We start from the raw sequence: 21851 nt of genomic DNA, 5'->3' as shown, positions 1-21851 counted from the left end.
CTAAATATTCCCACCAAATAAAATAACTCTGCTTTGAGGTTGGGACTGTATTTTGTAGTCAACAGTACCAAAGTAACAGAATTTGTTGTTATAACTGTATTTTTAAGAGACATTTAGAATGATTATATCTTTTTAATAATATTTCTGATTTCAGTATCTTTCTTAAAGTTCTAAGACACAAAGTCTTTAGTTCTCTGAATGATGCTTGTTCTTTTATGAAAACATGACATGTTCATTTATAAGTACTGGTCAGTGCTGCCCACTTTTTCCATTATTTCCTGGAAGGTTAAGTCTGTAAAGGGTGTTTCTGATGCCCAAATGCCTTTACTTCTTTGACTATTTCAGCATCCTCTGTTAGTGATTCTAGAGTTCAGCTAAAATTTGACATTGCATCTCTCTTACTTTCTATAAAGAGTGAATGTTTTATATATATGATGCAAATGTTTAATACAGGTGTGTGTGGAGTAGAAAGTAAAAGTCCCTGTTTAAAACTATACTTCTCTTTGTACTTACCCATCCCACACTCTGTTCCCTAAAGGGTAGACTCTGTTTGCTATTAATCTTTAAGACTGTTTTCTGTGCAGTTACACACACACACATACATAAGTTTCTTGACAAAAGTATATTTTTATTATACCTGCTGTTCTGTAGCTTGCTTTTTCACTGAGCAAAGTGTCTTGAAATTCTTTGTATGTCAATACATATGGGTCCAGCTCATTTCTTTTGTGGGCTGTCCCATGTGTTAGTTAGCATACATGATTTTTCACCTTTACAAAAAATGTTGCAGTGAATGAGCATTTTTAAATTTGCATTAAATTTCATGGGATAGATTCTTCAACTTATAATTGCTGGATCGAAAGGTACATACATATTTTAATTTCTGATAGACATGCCAGACTGCCATCTAAAAGTTTGTATTTATTTATACTCCTTCCAATAGATTAGCTGTGTTTTGAGGATAGCAAAAAGAACTAGGGCTAACTTCTTGAGAAATAATCTGTATAAATTCTACTTGCACAAATAGGAAATCTTCTGTTCCTTGTAATTATGGCATATGAAATATGCCACAGAATATTTGAGTTGGGAGACTGAAATCTTTGCACTTTAACTTGTTAGGACATGCTGTTATTAAATTTTATATATTGGCAGTGGTGAGGCCTCCTGTTGATCCTTGCTAGATAGTCTCAATAAACCTCTGCTTGGAAGTCCCATTCATAAGGTAAAGCATTTGAAAAGCCTTGGTTGATCCTGAAGTCATATATAAAGGTGTGAATCAGATGCTCTGTGAACATTTTTTTAAACATGGAGGAAATGTTTGGTACATGTTACCTCATTCTGATCTTTTCTGTACCAGTAATGCTGTTTGCTGGATTCTGGGGCATTATTTCAACAAGAACCGTGATCTTGGGTTTCTTTTGTCCCTTCTTTTTATTAGTTTTAGTGCAGAGTCTCATTGTGTCCTGTATCTGGCCTTCAGTAAATGAGCTACTGATTGGTTTCTTTAATTCACATAATGTGTCACCTGGGTAAAATTACAAAAGATGGTTTAAGCCTAGAAGACTGGACTGTGTGAATTCAGCCCTGAATGCTGTTTGTAGTAATTCTTGCAGTAAAGACATTGGCCTGTGAGGAACTGGGAATGCCTTTCATGTTTCTTTTAATAGCTGTCATGTTCCAGTCCTGACATGTTAGTCATCACACCTCTCAGAAAACCTCTTGTCCTGCTAATTTCCCTTTGTATGTATTGCTGACTCTTACAGGAATACATTCAAAGAGTTGTATTTGGTTGTATTGTTTTGTTGTTTTTTGGAAGAGGTATGTAGGGGTATCTTGGTATATGAAGCCTTATTTTATGCTCCATTGAAGAATACTTATTTTGGAAAAGTCAGTTTGGAAATAAAATTGGTTAAAATAAGCTACCTTTTCCATAACAAGTATTTTTTAAAATAAAGTACAAAGTAAGGGCTTAACTCTTTAGATATGCTAAACTGCTGTTTCCTCTATTTTGTGTATGTTTGTCTGTCTGCACTTTGGAGATCTTTCTTCTAAGTGCTTTTCACCTTAAGGAAAGAAACAATTCTGAGGAGGTATATGGTGTTCTTATTAATGTGAAGCTGAAGTTTTCAATGGTCCTAACTAGAAGTCCTGCTCTGAGTATATCTGCCTTGAACGTGCTGGCAATGGGGATAGAACTTTCTGTAATTCAACAGTTTATTGTTTTGGATAGATTTTCTTATGAGACCTAGAATCATATCTTTTGTCAGGTAGGTAGGTAAACTTCCTTTTGTACATTTCTCTTTAATAATAAAGTCTAGTCTTAGGATAGCAGGTATCGTAGTATTCTAGTTTGGGATTGCATGTTTTATATAGAATCATACATAGTGCCATAGAATGCTGAGCAAGTGACTCTTCACAGCTGTCTTTATAGAGTCTGCTGGTGACAGAGCAGGACCATAAGCCTGATTTCCCTGATTCCTAGTTAAGGGTCACTTCTGTGATACCATACAGTCTCCTTATTATGCAAATTTAAAATATAGAAAAAACTGTTTGAAGTGAAGGTTATGTTAACTTTGAGTTGGAATGAGGGAATTAAGTAGTTTGAAAAGTTAATTCTGAAGGAGGAATAAATGTCACTTTATTATATAAGTATTAATAATAGGGTTTTACATTTTGACTGTTTAAGGTTTCCTGATTTTTGGTTTTTTTTGGTATTGCTGTTGGTTTTTGTTTAGGTTTTCAAATTTTGATTTTGACTTTGAGTAGTTGCTTTTAATTGCTTTAATAATTTGAGTCAAGTGAATTTTTTTAAGAGAAATAAAAGGAGAATGTTTTACCATGACCACACTTTTAATTGAACTTTTATTTGCTGTTGTTGCTGTTAAATAATTTAAATTACTTGTGTCTAGTGTATCCAATCAAATTTTATGAACTTTATAAATCTGGGAACAGAGAAAATAAAGCCAAAGGCTACTATAAAATTAGTCTTTTAAACTTTTTTGGGGTCATGGAATCTTTGAGAAGCTGATGAAAAACTGTGAATTTTTTCCCAAGTAAAGTGCACTAAAGCATATATGCACAGAGTTTTGCATACATGTTCAGAGAATTCTTGTACTTTGTCTCCCCTTATCTCCCCCACTGAAAATACTTGACTCTGTGTACGTGTGTGTGTGTGTGTGTGTATGAAGGGTTTTTACATGGGTTAGTTTCAGTTGTATGCTAGGCATTTTACATATGCCTTTGTTGATATTCATCAGCATAGTAAATAGGTATTACTCCATTTTTCAAATGAGGAAGCTCAGGAGGGTTAAGTAATTAGTTCAGCATCACACAACAACTATTAAGTTGTCGTTAACTCCTAGTGTTACTTAAAAAGTTTGTGAATTTAAAAATAAAAGCACATTTATAACTCAAAACAATTTTTTAGTATCCCCCAAATTATTGAAGGTTTTGTATTATTCATTTGATGTGTTGATTAACATGTTGAAGAATCCTAAAGAATACTGAATTTTTTAAAACATTCACTTCATTGCTAAATTTTTGGTTTTGTTACATGCATTTTTACTTCTCAGCTTTTGGGTATTTGTTTTGACTTGCTAAAGGTAGATAAGAGTTTTTCATTTGATGTAAGTGTGAAAAACTAAGGTAAGACTCTTAATAGACAGTGCCAATGTAAGTAAATGATTTTGTTCCCAAATTAATATTATGAGTGTTTGTCTGCAGGTTCTCTCTACATTAGAACTTTTATCATACCAGAATTTAAGAAGCATCTGATATAATTTTGAATGGATTGGTTTTAAACAGTTCATGAAACTTATGTATTGCATAAACTGAAATTATTTGAGATAGAAAAGCTCATCCCTTTTCAAAAGGAACAGAATTAAAGCAAGAGTTTTTCAAGAGAAACTCATTGGAATGTTTAACACAACCTCAGTACAATAGAGGGAGAAGGCAATGGCGACCCACTCCAGTACTTTCCCCTGGAAAATCCCATGGACAGAGGAGCCTGGTAGGCTGCAGTCCATGGGGTCGCTAAGAGTCAGACATGACTGAGCAACTTCACTTTCACTTTTCCTTTCATGCATTGGAGAAGGAAATGGCAACTCACTCCAGTGTTCTTGCCTAGAGAGTCCCAGGGACGGGGGATCCTGGTGGGCTGCCGTCTATGGGGTCGCACAGAGTTGGACACGACTGAAGCGACTTAGCAGCAGCAGCAGTACAACAGAAAATTGAACATGGTGTGTCCATTTTCTTGGTTGTGTTAGACTAGCATGTCTGTTTGAGATCAGAGGTGTCAGCAGTGTGTCATTGTCAAGCCTTTTACTTGAGGGCGCCTGAAAGGAGGGTATTTCAGGAAGGGCTTCCACGGTAGGATGCTTGTTGATACAATTGGGCACTTAATCAAAAAAAGGCTGTTGAAGTGGAGAAAGTATTAAAGAGCACTTGTTTACCCTAAATATTTAACCCCAAACATGTTACTGTACAAATTATGCCAGTATTTTGTTGTAAAACTAAGTACAGCCAGCTGCTTGGAGAGACACATGCTTGTTCTTAAAGTACAGCGAGAACTGGGAAACTTGAGGGCTTCCTTGGTGGTCCACTGGTTAACAATCTGCCTGCCAGTGCAGGGGACACAGGTTCCATCCCGGGCCCGAGAAGATGCCACATACCATGAGGCAGCTAAGCCCATGTGCTGCAACTACCGACCCTGCAGTCCAGAGCCTGTGAGCTGCAACTACTGAGCCCGCCTGCTGCAGCTACCAAAGCCCTCTCGCCCTCAAGCTTATGCCCTGCAACAGGACGTTGTTGTTGTTCAGTCGCTCAGTCGTGTCCGACTCTTTGCAACCACATGGAGTGCAGCAGGCAAGACTTCACTGTTCTTCATCATCTCCCGGAGCCTGCTCAAACTCAACGTCTTTTGAGTTGGTGATGCCATCCAACCATCTAGCCCTCTGTCGTCCCCTTCTCCTCCTGCCTTCAATCTTGCCCAGCATCAGGGTCTTTTCTAATGAGTTGGCTCTTGATATCAGGTGGCCAGAGTTTTGGTGCTTCAGCATCAGTCCTTCCAGTGGATCTCCTTTAGGATTGTCTGGTTTGATCTACTTGAAGTCCAAGGGACTCTCAAGAGTCTTCTCCAACACCACAGTTTAGAAGCATCATTTCTTCAGTGCTCAACTTTCTTTATGGTCCAACTCTCACATCCATACTTGACCACTGGAAAAACCATAGCCTTGACTAGACGGACCTTTGTTGGCAAAGTAATGTTTCTACAACAGGATAAGCCATGGCAATGATAAGCCCGTGTACTGCCCTCCGCTTGCTGCAACTAGAGAAAACCTGTTTACAGCAACGAAGACCTAGCATGGCCAAAAATAAATAAATAAAATTAAAATTAGAAAAAGAACTGAGACACTTGAAAAGAAATTTCAGTGCAAAGTCTTCCTCAGACTATAGACTTTCTCTGACATTCTTCACACGTCTAATTTGATTAAAAAAATTTTTGTAGTAACATATTGATCAAATCATTCTAAAGCAATCAAGCTCGGTTTCACATAAAAGCACTCTTTTTACACTCACATTTCGTTGGATTACATATAGGTATTTAAATTCTTTAAGTAGCAAGTGCATATGCCCCACACAGATCTAACACATGTGTGTTGATGAATTGCGTGTCAGCTGAGAGGAGAGGTCGAAGCGTACAGGCCTGTTCACGTTCACAGAGCACGGGAAGAGGTGGTCGGTCAGGCCACTGCCTGAGTGGGAGTTGGTCAAGGATACTGTTTCTGTATTTCTGCATTGGATAGATCAACACTGGGATGAGATGCCTGTTGATGAAAATTTATTTTAAAATGAACACTGAAGATATCCTATCAGTTAAACAGACATTGATGGAATATCTGCTGAATACTCTGGCGTGTACTTATGGTCCTGATGCTACAAGAAATGAACAAGGAACAGAAAGCATAATGAATAGAGCATAGACTTTAAGCTGGATTCAAATCTTGGGTTTACTATTTAAACACTATGTGACCTTGTTCAAAGTCCTTAACTTCTCTGAGCCTGTCTACAAAGGGGGGATGATTCTGTTCTTTCTTATGTAAGAGCTTGTGGAACATCGTGATTAGATAACTGGTTTATATAGAGGTGAGACATGCTGGGATTTCATTAAAAGTCCAGTTTGGATTGAGAATTGAGCCAGGAATTAATGGAGCTAGGAATAAGGGTGCTAATCTGGGGTGGAACAGGGGCAAGTACTAGATAAATATTTCTTAAGTTGAGAGTAGTATGCATTCCAAATTAAAATGTTCAAGGTTGAGTGATAAATTCAGGTGTGAATGAGGTGCCACAGGATCCCTGGCAGTGGGGTCTTGTGGTGGTGGTAATGCCTGCTGTTAGACTGATGACGGTGTCTTTGATCCAGAAAGAGCTGCTCTGAGTGAACAGTGATTCAAGCCTATAGCTTCTAGGTTCTAGCTTTCTGGAAAGAGGCTTAGTAAGGGCTAGGCATTTATTATGACCAGAGCTAAGTAAGGTTGGTATTGTCATATCCGTATTCCCATTAGGGAACAGACTGTAAACCTTGAATCTGGGACTATGCTCAGTCCTGTGGGGCTTTAGGGCCACACGTGGTTTAGTAAGCCTGAGGGTGTGTTGGGGAGCCTTCTACATTTAGAACAGCAAGTTTAATGACAGACTATAATCACTGATTAGGTCACTAATAAATTTTGCAGTCTTCATCAGGATTAGTTTAGGATTGAAGTTGAAGATCTAAGTCTTTTATGGTCTGCAACTAGATCAGGCTAGTTCACATAAGGATTAATAACCATTTTACTGCTGTTCATGCATGACTTGCTCTTTCCCTTTCATTCTTCTAAGCTATTGAGCTTGCTCATATTTTCCACTGCTGGTATTGATTCTGATAAATTTCCGTTTTCAATAATAGTTCATTAAAATTTTATGGAACAACTTTTTTTATGCCAGATAATGTTCTAGGAATTGGCAATGCAATACCAAGCAAGACAGACAAAGCTCCTGTCCTGAGAACCTTAAACAGCCTGTTACTTTACAGCTAATTGGGTGTTTCTAGTGACTATAGACTGCAAGGAGATCCAACCAGTCCATCCTAAAGGAGATCAGTCCTGGGTGTTCATTGGAAGGACTGAGGCTGAAGCTGAAACTCCAGTACTTTGGCCACTTCATGCAAAGAGTTGACTCATTGGAAAAGACCCTGATGCTGGGAGGGATTGGGGGCAGGAGGAGAAGGGGACGACAGAGGATGAGATGATTGGATGTTATCACCGACTCGATGGACATGAGTTTGAGTAAACTCCGGGAGTTGGTGATGGACAGGGAGGCCTGGGGTGCTGCGATTCATGGGGTCGCAAAGAGTCGGACACGACTGAGCGACTGAACTGAACTGAACTGAATTGAGTGAGTATAGATGTGTGTAGTGTTCAATGTACATCACTTCTAGGATCTAGGTCCCTGCTGATAGCGTTAGTAATCAGAGGGTTGTTGTAGTTAATGTGGAATCACAGAGAAGGGGTGGAGGCGGTAAGGGGGGTTACTTCTAATGGGTAAGAGAGGACTGTAATAAATTGTCATCCCACTATCAAACATACATTTCTAGTAAGGAATATTGATTGAGCGCCATCAAGTCTAATGTATCTCCACCCTGTGTGGTATCCAGAAAAATTCTCACCAGATAACCTATTTCTGAACATTTGATATTCTAGTAGTTGTCTTTCCTATCCTCAAACTCTTGAGGATGTGGCCAATTTGGTATACCAGCCATAGTTCTTACTGAGGCCAAAATTCCAACCAGAAGGCAGAGGACTAGTATTTTTGAACTCTTATCTGTCTCCAAATGGAAATTAACTAACGTTTCTACAATTAATAACATTATAAAAATTGTTGGAAAACTTTTTTATTCTTCAGTTCAGTCACTCAGTTGTGTCTGACTGTTTCCGACCGCATGGATTACAGCATGCCAGGCCACCATGTCCATCACCAGCTCCCAGAGTTTACTCAAATTCATTTCCATTGAGTCGATGATGCCATCCAACCATCTCATCCTCTGTCATCCTTTCTCCTCCTTTCTTCAGTCTTGCCAAGCATCAGGGTCTTTTCAAAAGAGTCAGCTCTTCGAATCAGGTACACAAAATATTGGAGTTTCAGCTTCAACATCAGTCCTTTCAATGAATATTCAGGACTGATTTTCGTTAGAATGCACTGGTTGGATCTCCTTGCAGTCCAAGGGACTCTCAAGAGTCTTCTCCAATACCATAGTTCAAAAGCATCAATTCTTCTGCACTCAGCTTTCTTTATAGTCCAACTCTCCCATCCATACATGACCACTGGAAAAACCATAGCTTTGACTATATGGACCTTTGTTGGCAAAGTAATGTCCCTACTTTTTAATATGCTGTCTAGGTTGGTCATAGCTTTTCTTCCAAGGAGTAAGCATCTGTTAATTTCATGGCTGCAGTCACCATCTGCAGTGATTTTGGAGCCTCCCAAAATAAGTCTGTCACTGTTTCCCCATCTATTTGCTATGAAGTGATGGGACTAGATACCATGATCTTAGTTTTCTGAATGTTGAGCTTTAAGCCAGCATTTTCACTCTCCTCTTTCACTTTCATCAAGAGGTTCTTTAGTTCCTCTTCACTTTTTGCCATAAGAGTGGTGTCATCTGCATATCTGAGTTTATTGATATTTCTCCCAACAATCTTGATTCCAGCTTGTGCTTCATTCAGCCCAACGTTTCTCATGATGCATATAAGTTAAATAAGAAGGGTGACAGTACACAGCCTTGATGTACTCCTTTCCTGAGTTTGGAACCAGTATGTTGTTCCATGTCCAGTTCTAACTGTTGCTTCTTGACCTGCATACAGGTTTCTCAAGAGGCAGGTCAGGTGGTCTGGTATTCCCATCTCTATAAGCATGTTCCACAGCTTGTTGTGATCCACACAGTCAAAGGCTTTGGTATAGTCAATAAAGAAGATGTTTTTCTGGAACTCTCTTGCTTTTTTGATGATCCAGTGGGTGTTGGCAATTTGATCTCTGGTTCCTCTGCCTTTTCTAAAACCAGCTTGAACATCTGGAGTTCACATACTGTTGAAGCCTGGCTTGGAGAATTTTGAGCATTACTTTACTAGCATGTGAAATGAGTGCAATTGTGTGGTAGTTTGAGCATTCTTTGGCATTGCCTGTCTTTGGGATTGGAATGAAAACTGACCTTTTCCAGTCCCATGACCACTGCTGCGTTTTCCAAATTTGCTGGCATATTGAGTGCAGCACTTTCACGGCATTATCTTTTAGGATTTGAAATAGCTCAACTGGAATGCCATCACCTCCACTAGCTTTGTTCATAGTGATGTTTGCTAAGGGCCATTTGACTTCACATTCCAGGATATCTGCCTTTAGGTTGGTGATCACACCATCATGGTTATCTGGGTCCTGAAGATCTTTTTTGTACAGTTCTTCTGTGTATTCTTGCCTCCTCTTCTTAATATCTTCTGCTTCTATTCGATCCATACCATTTCTGTGCTTTATTGAGCCCATCTTTGCATGAAATATTCCCTTGGTATCTCTAATTTTCTTGAAGAGGTCTGTAGTCTTTCCCATTCTATTGTTTTCCTCTATTTCTTTGCACTGATTGCTGAGGAAGGCTTTCTTATTTCTCCTTGATACTCTTTGGAATTCTGCATTCAAATGGCTATATCATTCCTTTTCTCCTTTTTTTTTCACTCTCTTCTTTTCACAGCTATTTGTAAGGCCTCTCGGACAGCCATTTTGCTTTTTTGCATTTCTTTGTCTTGAGGGCAGTCTTGATCCCTGCCTCCTGTACAGTGTCACAAATCTCCATTCATAGTTCTTCAGGTACTCTATGTATCAGATCTAGTCTCTCTTTCTCACTTCTACTGTATAATCGTAAGGCATTTGATTTAGATCATACCTGAGTGGTCTAGTGGTTTTCTCCACTTTCTTCAATTTAAGTCTGAATTTGGCAAAAAGAGTTCATGTTCTGTGCCACAGTCAGCTCCTGGTCTTGTTTTTGCTGACTGTGTAGAATTTCTCCATCTTGATTTAGGTCATACCTGAATGGTCTAGTGGTTTCCCCCACTTTCTTCAATTCAAGTCTGAATTTGGGAATAAAAAGTTCATGGTCTGTGTCACAGTCAGCTCCCGGTCTTGTTTTTGCTGACTGTGTAGAATTTCTCCATCTTGATTTAGGTCATACCTGAATGGTCTAGTGGTTTCCCCCACTTTCTTCAATTCAAGTCTGAATTTGGCATTAAAGAGTTCATGGTCTGTGCCACAGTCAGCTCCCGGTCTTGTTTTTACTGACTGTGTAGAATTTCTCCATCGTTGGCTGCAGAGAATATAATCAATCTGACTTTGCTATTGACCATCTGATGATGTCCATATGTAGAGTCTTCTCTTGTGTTGTTGGAAGAGGATGTTTGCTATATGACCAGGGTGTTCTGTTGGCAAAACTCCTTTAGCCTTTGCCCTTGCATTCTGTATTGCAAGGCCAAATTTGCCTGTTACTCCAGGTATTTCTTGACTCCCTACTTTTGCATTCCAGTCCCCTATAATTAAAAGGACATCTTTTTTGGGTGTTAGTTCTAGAAAGTCTTCTAGGTATTCATAGAACCATTCAACTTTAGCTTCTTCAGCATTACTGGTCGGGGCATAGACTTGGATTACCGTGATATTGAATAATTTGCCTTGGAAATGAACAGAGATCTTTCTGTCGTTTTTGAGATTGCATCCAAGTACTGCATTTCAGACTCTTGTTGACTATGATGGCTACTCCATTTCTTCTAAGGGATTTTTGTCCAAAGTAGTAGATATAATGATCATCTGAGTTAAAATCACCCATTCCAGTCCATTTTAGTTCACTGATTCCTAAAATGTCGATGTTCACTCTTACCATCTCCTGTTTGACCACTTCCAATTTGCCTTGATTCATGGACCTAACGTTCCAGGTTCCTATGCAATATTGCTCTTTACAGCATCGGACCTTGCTTCTATCACCAGTCCCATCCACAACTGGATATTGTTTTTGCTTTGGCTCCGTCTCTTCATTCTTTCTGGAGTTATTTCTCCATTGATCTCCAGCAGCATATTGGGCACCTACTGACCTGGGGAGTTCATCTTTCAGTGTCCCATCTTTTTGCCTTTTCATACTGTTCATGTGGCTTGTGTCAAAATAATCTGAAAAATAATTTCCTCTGAGAGAGACTGTAACTATACTCATAATCATGGTGTAAGCTTGGTTACAGTCATGTTTGAGATCTGCCCTTTAGTTATTTTGATTGAATGATCATTTTCCATTCTCAGCCACACATGTAGAAGTTGCCCGAAAACCAATGGAGTTCAGTAAAGAAAGGCTCATCTCCTAGGTTAAAGAGCATCTACTGAATAGTTTCCCAGATGTTGACAGTGGCATCTTAGCATGAAATTGTTTAAGTGAGTATATAATACTGCTTGTTTAAATTAATATTGAACAACTGAGAAGATAATAAGGAACCTGTAAATTGACTCTCTGCTGGAAACTTCATGGGTCAGTGGACTCTTGATCATTGTCCTATTAGAATTCAAAGCTGAAATCTTGAACTTACTATCAACTTCAGTAATGGCTTTGAGTAAGATGTTAAGTTTTCTGTCTGATGCACAGCTATTAAATGAGGCTAATAATGATTCACTACCTCATAGGAATGCTGTAAAATATCACAGCTAAGACTTCTAAAATTACTAAGAGGCTCTGTGATGTTAGTCAGGCTTCCCAGGTGGCTCAGTGGTAAAGAATCTGCTTGTTGATGCAGGGGACGTAATTTGGAAAGGTCTTGCGCTGGCGTAAGTGGCACCCACTTCGGTGTTCTTGCCTGGGAAATCCCGTGGACAGAGGAGCCTGTACACACTGAGGTCTCACAAGAGTCAGATAAGACTTGGTGACTAAACAGCAACAATGGATCTTAGCCAGAAAATGCAGCAGCAGTAAAAGGACTCGAGTCCTTGAGGAAGAACTCATTTGAGATTGTTTGGGATCACTGTATAAAAAGTGCTCATGTAATCTTTTCCTTACTCTTTATATTTTCACTCTTCATAATCAGCATATATTATTTGTGATCCCCCCCAAATAAAGGTTCATAATTTGCTGTTGATTCTCTCCACCTAACAAGTCTTATATATTTGGATTAGTGTGGTGGTAGCACTCTGGGGTGGTACTGTTTTTTATCTTTGATTTATAACAACCTTTTCCATTGGTTTGACTGTGGTGGCTGGCAATACTTCTCCTAGCAGAATCTACAGAACACTTGCTATTTTTCCATTCAAGTTCTGTTTCTCTTAGGAAATAGAGAGTAAGTGCCTTGTGTCTAAAACGATTTTTGGTAGATGATATGCCTACGGAAAACACAGTTAACACTTAAAAAATAGTAAAAATGCCTTGAATCAAACCTTTAGGGTTAGTGGTTGTCCATGGTATAACAGTGGAAATCTTATGGGAGTGAATTTATCTGACATTCTAATACCTAGAAATCTGTTAACTTAGTATTTTATCACTCTACTGGAATAGTGGTAATTTTAGTTTATTATTATTATCTAGAGGCAAAACATGGTGAATTTCTTTTATATTAAAAATTACTGTAAAACTTTAAATTACTTATAGTTGAGTTTTGATCTTATGTATTAGCTGTTCAGTCGTGTCTGACTCTTTCCATCCCCATGGACCGTAGCCCACCAGGCTCCTCCATTTATGGGATGTTTCAGGCAAGAATATGGAGCGGGTTGCCGTTTCCTTCTCCAGGGGATCTTCCCAACCCAGGGGTCGAACCCAGGTCTCCTGCATTGCAGGCAGACTCTTTACCATCTGAGCCACCAGGGAAGCTTGAGTTTGATCTTAGTTATATTTTATTGTGTTTTTAGTTAGAACTTGGTAAGCCTCATAATTTTAATCAAAATATTTGACCAGTGAGAACATCCAGTTTTTAGCCTTGCCAGTTAAATTATGTTTTAACTCTATATAAGTTAAGATATAGAACAGATGAAGAACTTATTCAAAATTTAATATGGAAAAAGTCACTGGGGTCAGCTAGCTTGAGAAAATCTAGAAACTTTATTGTAAGAACATCCTATAGAACTAGATGGACATCACACTTGAAGTGGTTTGTTAAGTTTTTGTTTGGAGAAAAGCTAGTTACTCCAGAAGCATTAGTAATTATTTATTATAGCTTCATATCATTGAAATATATAATCTTTGAAGGTGTCAAGACAGTTGAATTGTTTTGTAGTTCATGTTTTAAGAAGCTTCATGTGGTATATGCAAGGTATTTAACTTGATGAATAAAAAATAAGCCTACCCTGATTATGATTTAGCATCTTATAAACAATATTGAATAGTTTGAGCAGGGATGAGAAAAATTAGAAATAAGTCAAAATCCTTATCATGTGGGTTTTTTCCCTTGATCTTTGCCTTTTGTTTAGGTATGGAGCCTGCGTGGGAGATAGCATGTTTGCATCAGGCATGTGGCAAGTCCGTCTCACCAAACCAGTTTAGGTGGTTAATCTAGAGTTCTTAATTTATCTGTGATTCTAACATATTTGGTTTGAGATAAGCCAAAGGTTTTATAAACCCTAGCATTATTTACATAAATTTTTTTACCTTTTGAACCTTGATGATTAATCCCTTGTCAGGTTAGTAAAATCAATGTGCTCTTCTAGTTTGAGTATACTTGTGCCTTCCCCTAGGATGTGTAAGTTACAATTATTTTACTTTGTGTCACTAACATGTATTTGTAAGCTGCTGTTTTAAATTAACTTTATAATGACTAGTGTAGAAATTTGGTCATGTAAATATGTTTGATTTTTGGGGAGGGGTTACATTCTTATTTTGGATTCTATCAGATAGGATTGTTATTTTCCATTAAAAATGTGTTTCAAAATTTATAAAAACCTTCTATTGACCTTTGGTTAATCTCAGCATTTGCTTAAAGCAGTCATTTTCCACCACTTAGTGGACTGTAGCTTACATTCCATGGATTTTAACTTTTCAGTTTGCTAAGTTTTAACAACTGTGTATACCACACCCAGATCAAGATATTGAGCATTTATAACTTCAAACCTCTTCCCTGTAAATCCCTCACCCCGAATCTAGGGTGATATGATTTCTATTATAACTGATTAGTTTTGCCTATTGAACTTCATATAAATAGAGTCACACACACACACACCCTCTTTTGAGGGTGACATTTTTGGCACAACGTAACATTTGTGACAGTCATTTATGTTATCACACGTTCCAGTAGTTTGTTTCTCTTTATAAATATGCTGAGTGTTCTGTTGTATGTATTTATTGCAGTTTTCCATGTATACAGGTAAGGACTTCCCTGGTGGCTCAGATGATAAAGAATCCACTTGCAATGCAGGAGACCTGGGTTCCATCCCTCAGTCAGGAAGATCCCCTGCAGAAGAGAATGGCTACCCAGTCTAGTGTTCTTGCCTGGAGAATTCCATGGACTGATGAGCCTGGTGGGCTGCAGTCCATGGGGTTCCAAAGAGTTGGACACGACTGTGCAACTAACACTTTCACCATGTTGATGAGCATCTGTTTAAAGCTTTTTGGCTGTTATGAAGAAAACTTAAAGCGCTCTGATAAGGCACATTAACAATGATGCTACAATTTAAGTGCTATTTGGGGTCAGGTAGAAGCTATGATTCAGATGGACGATGTTATGTAATTGCCTATTAAATATGTTTCTATTTTTTTCTTTGGTTTGCTTCACATGTGCTTCCTTATCATGTATTTTTTCTCTTTTCCTTCTCCAACTGTAATTTAATTTTATCTTAGAATCTCTTCTTATGTCTAGGCTTTGAGAAACAAAGTTGAGATATGATGTATGAATATTGATTGCAGACAGAGTTGAGAGGAGAGAGTATAGAATAATTTCTGATGAAAAATAACATGTACCTGAAACGAGTTATTTATTTAAGGAATAAGAATATATTATGTGGGAGAAAGTTTTGATTTAGCATTATATTTAGCAAAAAAACCCCAAATCTTTAATTAGCAGTCTCTTCAGCATTGAAAAAAAAATCCCTTTGAAATAAATTTGACAATTTGTGGATCTTCTGAATAATACAAAACAATTTAGAAAGTTGATGGAAAAATAATAGGCATAGACAAAAGGAGCGAGAAGGAGAGGAAGAGGAGGGTGTAGTAAGTACATAAGCGAGTCATGCTGTGCCATCACATGACCTGTTTTTCTTTTAAGACAGAGATCTTGCTTAATTTATTACACATGTGAAGTTGTTCCTCATTAACTATTTTGTGGAACCTGCTGAACAGTGATGGTTGGATAAAATATTTTCCCATTTTAATCGACATTACAGATTTTGGAACAAAGAAGAAATATTTGTTGGTGGAAAAATAATGAACCCTTGGTAAAGGACTACTCAAATGGATAATATTGAGATTTTCATTTTTCACTTAATAATTTTCTGATTTTCAAGCACATTTGAATGAAAGGTTAACCCAATCCTGTATTTATAATGCTTTGAATGATTATTTGTGTGTAGGCCAGATGACTGACACACAAAAGAGACAATGAATATAAACTGTTTTGACAGTTCTATTTGGCAGTTAATTTGGTATCATTCATAGTTATAAATATATGCAGCACCTTTGCAAAGTCAGAGTTGTCCTTAGTCCCCGACGTTAAGAGATGGTCTGTTGAGTTAACTGATAATCTTGGCCTTTTAAACTTGTTTCTATTTTAATTAAAAAAAATATGTTTGAGGTCCACTGGTGGCACTTGTCAATTCCTGTTTTCTTGTTTAGATAGTGACTTGAGGCCTCAACCTCACAGCCATGATTTAACCAGCTTAAGTTCTGGTTTTGAAGTTAATTATTTGTGAAATGCTGAGGTTGTTGAAAGGAAGACTCTCGGAGGATCTGATGGAGATATGGAAGAGAATTTTGACTTATAGGAGTAAAACGTATGTTCAGTTTTTTGAGAGATCAGCAGTCATGTTTTTTTATTTGTGTTGATTTTAGAGAGGAGAGACTAAAGGAGAGGAGATTAACGTGGATTAATTCTGAGTAATGATAGGAAAACTGGCATGAAATATTCATTTTGGAAGAGGGGGTTACCTGCCTTCTGTGTTCCAGTTACTTTGCTAAATGCTGAAATGCTGACTTTATTTAGTTTTTGTAACATGCTGGACAGAGGGTTGTTTTTTTCTTTTTTTACACATGAAATAATTGCAACTTTGAGTGGTTTGACTTTCTAGGGTGACACAGTGACTATGTTGCTCATGCAGCCTTCAAGGCCAGAGTTCTCTGACTCTAGAGCTTGTGAGTAGTTTCCATTCTCCATTCTTTTCATATATTTCCATTCTGCCCCTGAAGCTGTACAGGAACTCAGTAACAGATTGTGGATTATTATCTATGGCTCCTAAGTGCTGTCATACCTGTGAACTTTAGAGTCTGAGATCCAGAGACCACTGTGAAGGGCAGAAGAACTTGAGTGATGGAAACTCCACATGCCTCTACTAAATGTAAGCACTCCCTTTTAGAATCTGGGTTCTAGGGTGGCTGATCACTTCCCAGTCCCCAGAACTTAAACTAGTGATTGGTATTAATTAAAACAATTGTCAGATGAATAATGAAGGAACGCCTGTAAGATAGACTGGTGTGATAGCACACAGGCGTGGCCCTGTGTGATAAATAGAGGCTGAGACAAGCAAGAAGTCCTGGCAGAACAGGAGGAAGGTACCTGGGAACAACCATTCTGTATCTTCTGGGCACGATTTTAGTTTCTTGGAGAAGTGGTCAGTGCATAGTAATGTAGGGTCCACTGGGAAAGGAGCCCTAGGTAGAGGCATCTAGGGGCACATGAACTAGAACTGGGTCACTGGAGAGCGGAGCATCAGTGTCCAGCGCCAGGCACATCAGTGTGGGCAGAAATAAATGTCCAGTGGATCGAGCTGCTTAATTAGAGTTAAGACCATTCTCTCTTCTTAGAGATAAGGTTAAATTCAGATCCAAAGCTGCCAGTTATACAACTGATGGATGCAAGGGCGGGAAGGCAAGCTGGCATTGAAAGGCCCTCTTTATTTATTCCACTGCGTGTCAGGAAAAACAAATCATGTGGGAATGTTCAGTGTTTTGTTTGTACAGTGTTGTCTTATGTTCCTTCAGTTCAAAGCAAATGTAACTGATGTCCATTAAACTCTTTCTAATGTGACTGTAGGTTAAAGCTGTATATTAATTTACTTTTATAATATGATTGTATCTTATTGCAAATATTTTAGAAATATTAGTGTGTTTAACCATTATTAGTCTTCATTATCATTGATTATAATATTTCATTATGTGAGTGTAGCCTAATTTAGTAAATTGCCATACTGTTAAACCTTTAGTTTTTTTCCCCCATACTCTAATAAGTAATGTTAAATTAGAATTCATGGATGTAGAGCCTGTTTCATTTTTTGAACTGTTTTCTCAAGGTAGAATCCCAGGACATACTTTCAGGGCCAAAGACTTTAAACTTTGATTTTTTGGGGAACTCTTGACTATTGCCTATTTCCTTTCTAAAAGAACTGATTAGTTTACAGTGACAGCAGAAATGAGCTAGGGGCCAAGGCTTACTATACCTTGACTTGAATGTCTGATGTTAATCATTTTTAATCAATAGTCATAAAATACTTTCATTTTAATCTATATTTATTTGATGACTAGTGAGGTTTCAGATATATTTCTTATTTTTGTATGTCGTGTTGCTTTTTTCCAAATTGTCCCTGATTATATCTTTTACTTTTAGAATATTTGATGTGAAAAGAAAGCAATTTTATGTTTATTGTGAATGATCTGGCATAGAACGTCATCTTGTGAGGGAGAAGAAATTGTGGCATTTCATTGTGATGGGATTGAATGTTCAAAGGATAGAAGCCTTGAGTCAGCGCCAATGTGCTACTCTGGTCATGTGTCAGGCAGTGTTGAAAGGTTGACCAGTTTTTAAAATTTTTTCAACAACTCTGCAGGCAGATTGTCTTCATTGTAAATTTGAGCCAGCAGCTATGAAAAGGGTAGTATAAGAGGGATGTTCATTCTGTCTGGAAGCTGTATTGCTCCCATATTTTTTCTTTTTGTGCTCCCTTTGCCTTTCCCCCTCATTTATTTTATCACTGGAAATGACATCAATTACAAATATGTTCTGCATAAGAGTCAGCCGCTTGTAAAACTTTTACCTCTGGAAAAAGTTTTTCCTGGAAGGTGATGTGTTATTAACTCTAAATACGAATTAATAATAAGATGGTTTTTCTTTTGACCCTACTGACATCCCACGGGATGAAGCTTGGGTATGGGATGTGTTGGAAGGTGAGGTAGGTGCATTTAGGGAATGAAATGAAACACTTAGCAGGAAAGACAGATCGGGGTGGGAAGTCACAGCTGGGTGCACAGACCGGAGATCTGGCTGCCTGTGGCCCAGCGTTAGGGCTCTGAGACACAGTGGTGCCTATGGGGGGGAGCCCTGGCGGCTCGGTGGCAGAGGACCCACCTGCCCACGTAGGAGACGCAGGAGACGTGTGTCCAGTCTCGGGGTGGGGAAGAAATCCTGGAGAAGGACATGGCAACCCACTCCAGTATTCTTGCCTAGAGAATCTCGTGGACAGAGGAGCCTGGTGGGTTACTGTCCATGGAGTTGCAAAGAGCTGGACATGACTGAGTGACTGAACACACGCACAGCACAGTGTGAGTGAGGTGACGGGATGCCAGAGACAAACATTTCCTGTTTCAAAACTCTGTCCCCAGCCAGGCCTACATCCCACAAAGAGGAAGGAAACTTTCTTCTTCCTTCTTTGCACCTACTGCCCCCTGAGGTCATAGCCATCAAGAAGTAATACTGTGTTCATTGCTATTGTGGTTTGTAACGATTTTTAATACTGTTTCTATGAGTAAATGGCAAGGTGTGTCACATAGCCAATTACAAAAATAAGATTGTGGCATATGACTTACTTGTAACTTGGGGACTAAAGGGAGATTTTAATTTTTATTTATTTCAAAGATTTTATTATTAATGTTTTGACTGTGCTGAGTCTTCATTTCTGCACACAGACTTTCTGTTATTGCAGCCAGTGGGGTTTACTTTGTTGCAGTGCACAGACTTCTCACTGTGGTGGCTTCTCTCATTGTAGAGCATGGGCTCAAGGGCTCTAGGGAGCATGGTCTTCAGTGGTTGTACCTCCTGGACTGTAGAGCACAGAGTCAGTAGTTGTGGTCCTGCATGTGGAATCTCCCCAGACCGGGGATCGAACCCATGTCTCCAGCATTGGCAGGCAGACTCTTAACCACTGGAAAGAAAGTGAAAGTGAAGTTGCTCAGTTGTGTCCAACTCTTTGCGACCCCATGGACTGTAGCCAACCAGGCTCTTCAGTCCATGGATTTTTTCCAGGCAAGAGTACTGGAGTGGGTTGCCATTTCCTTCTTCAGGGGATCTTCCTGACCCAATGATCGAACCTGGGTCTCCCGCATTGGAGGCAGACAGACACTTTACCATCTGAGCCACCAGGGGAACTACCTTAACCACTACCTTAACTCTGGACAACCAGGGAAATCCCAGATTTAAGAAGAGGTATGCTAATGAAAGGTATAGGTTATATTTCATAATGAGGCTTTTTTAGTCTAACAACATACAGCTTCTTTAACTTTGGGGATAATTTCTACCCTCTGCTCATGCCCTTTGGATAGCTATTTTCCTTGTTTTCACATTATTCCTGGCATACAAGGCCCTGGCACTTTAAACAAACAGGTTCTTCTGATATGGTTACAAGATGACTGTAAAATTAATAAAAATTTGCTTTTTGGCAGTGCACTAACTGTAATGTTAACAGTGACTGAGCTATGAGCATAATGTAAGCATCATTCCCAGACATCTGGAAATCTTACATCTATGGAATAATCAGACCCTGTGGTAGTGTCTTCTAATAAACATCCCTTAAAGGTTCAGGATTCAAAAGATTTACTACGTAAATTATTTCACTCTATAGAGTAGGTGCCCAAGCTAAAAATAAACTGCATATACTAATAGCCAAGCAGAAGGCGTGTACTTGTCTAAGCGAGACATCTTATATGTAATTTGGCTTGTCAGATAATGTGAAGTAGAATGGAAGTTTCTTACTTTAAAATGTGCAGCTGGTGTAAGATGTCATATGGGTGCTTATTGTTTGGCTTGGGTGTGTTCTGTGTCTGATGTTTGACTTATCTTCAGGAATCACTGGTAGCTTTCCCCCTACTTCGTTGTTCGTTGCAGAAAACATCTCCACAGTATAAGATGTTTAGGCTTTATGTGTCTCCACATGTTGGAAATCAACATATCTAGATGGAAAATTTTTTTTCTGCTTAACAGAATGATAACATATGAAGTTAAGTTTATTTAATCAGCTATCATGTTCCTCTGAGCACTTCAAGAGCTATTTATATGAACAAGAAGAGGAACATGTAGAACCTCTTAAGGTTCTACAGAACACTGGGTTGAGAAAGACTAAAGGTAAGGACTTCCCTTGCGGCTCAGACAGTTAAGTGTCTGCCTACAATGTGGGAGACCCAGGTTTGATCCCTGGGTCGGAAAGGTCCTCTGGAGAAGGCAATGGCACCCCACTCCAGTACTCTTGTCTGGAAAATCCCATGGATGGAGGAGCGTGGTAGGCTACAGTCCATGGGGTCGCAGAGAGTTGGACACGACTGAGCGACTTCACTTCACTTCAAAGGTCTTTCAGCCTCACAATACTCAGAGGACAGGCCAAACTGTGGTAGTCTCTGGTGAGTGTGGTAGTCACTAAATAAACAGCTCCCCTTACCATTGTGAGACTGGCTAGAATTCTAGAGATCCAGGAAGGCATTTCTTTCTTTGGCTGCATTGGGTCTTAGTTGTGGTAGGTAGAATCTTCGTTGCTGTGTACAGGATTCGCTAGTTGCGACACACAGGCATTTCTCTAGTTGTGACTCGCTGGCTCAGTTGTTGCTACTGGCATGTGGGATCTTAGTTCCCAGACCTGGGATTGAACCCATACCCTCTGCATTGGAAGGTGGATTCTTAACCACTGGACCACCAGGAAAGTTCCCAGAAAGGCATTTCTTTACTTGCTTCTCCCTGACTTTCATTAGAATGTGACTATTTAAATGGTGCAGATTTATTATTGAAATTTTAGAAAATAGGAATCAAAAGAAGAAAATAGAAAAGCCTCCATACTGCTGTTAACCAGAGGTAATCCCAAATAACAATTGTGGACTGTTCCCCTAATACTGTCTCTGTGATCATGTATATGTGTGCTTAAAAAAGGGGGACTGTTTAAAAATTTGATTTTTTTACACTAAATATATTAGGAACAAATGTCCTAGTCATTAACTATTCATCTCTTTTAATTCAGTGGGCCCTCTGTATCTTCAGGTTCCACATCTGCTGATTCAGCCAACCACAGGTTAAAAATTTGAAAAATCAAAACAAAACCAATTTAAGGAAGTTCTTAGAAGCTTTTGGATGGCAGCTCTTCACATAGCATTTCAGTGAAATGTTGTTGCCTGTCAAGTGCCTGACATAGTAATTACTCAGTAAATGGAAGCAACTGCAAGAATGCAATTGAAGTGATTGTCGTCTTTATTGTTGTTGTGGTTGTTTTGGACTCTTGAGTTGTGTCCTATACTTTTGTAGCCCTGTGGACGATAGCCTGCCAGGCTCCCCTCTCCATGGTATTTCCCAGGCAAGAATAATAGAATATGTTGTCATTTCCTTCTCCAGGGGATTTTCCCAGTTCAGGGATCAAACCCAGGTCCCCTGCATTGGCAG

At 38.9% G+C, this 21851-nt stretch overlaps 1 protein-coding gene across 5 annotated transcripts in view; it reads left to right on the top strand.

Moving 5' to 3' along the window:
* Positions 1 to 21851, top strand: part of KLHL2 (kelch like family member 2) — a 162497-nt gene that overhangs the window by 59568 nt on the left and 81078 nt on the right. The window lies entirely within an intron of this gene.

The sequence above is a fragment of the Muntiacus reevesi genome, chromosome 13 (assembly GCF_963930625.1).
Source record: "Muntiacus reevesi chromosome 13, mMunRee1.1, whole genome shotgun sequence".
Lineage (NCBI taxonomy): Eukaryota > Metazoa > Chordata > Mammalia > Artiodactyla > Cervidae > Muntiacus > Muntiacus reevesi.
The sequence above is the reverse complement of the archived record's forward strand: the minus strand, read 5'-3'. Positions and strand labels throughout refer to the sequence as shown.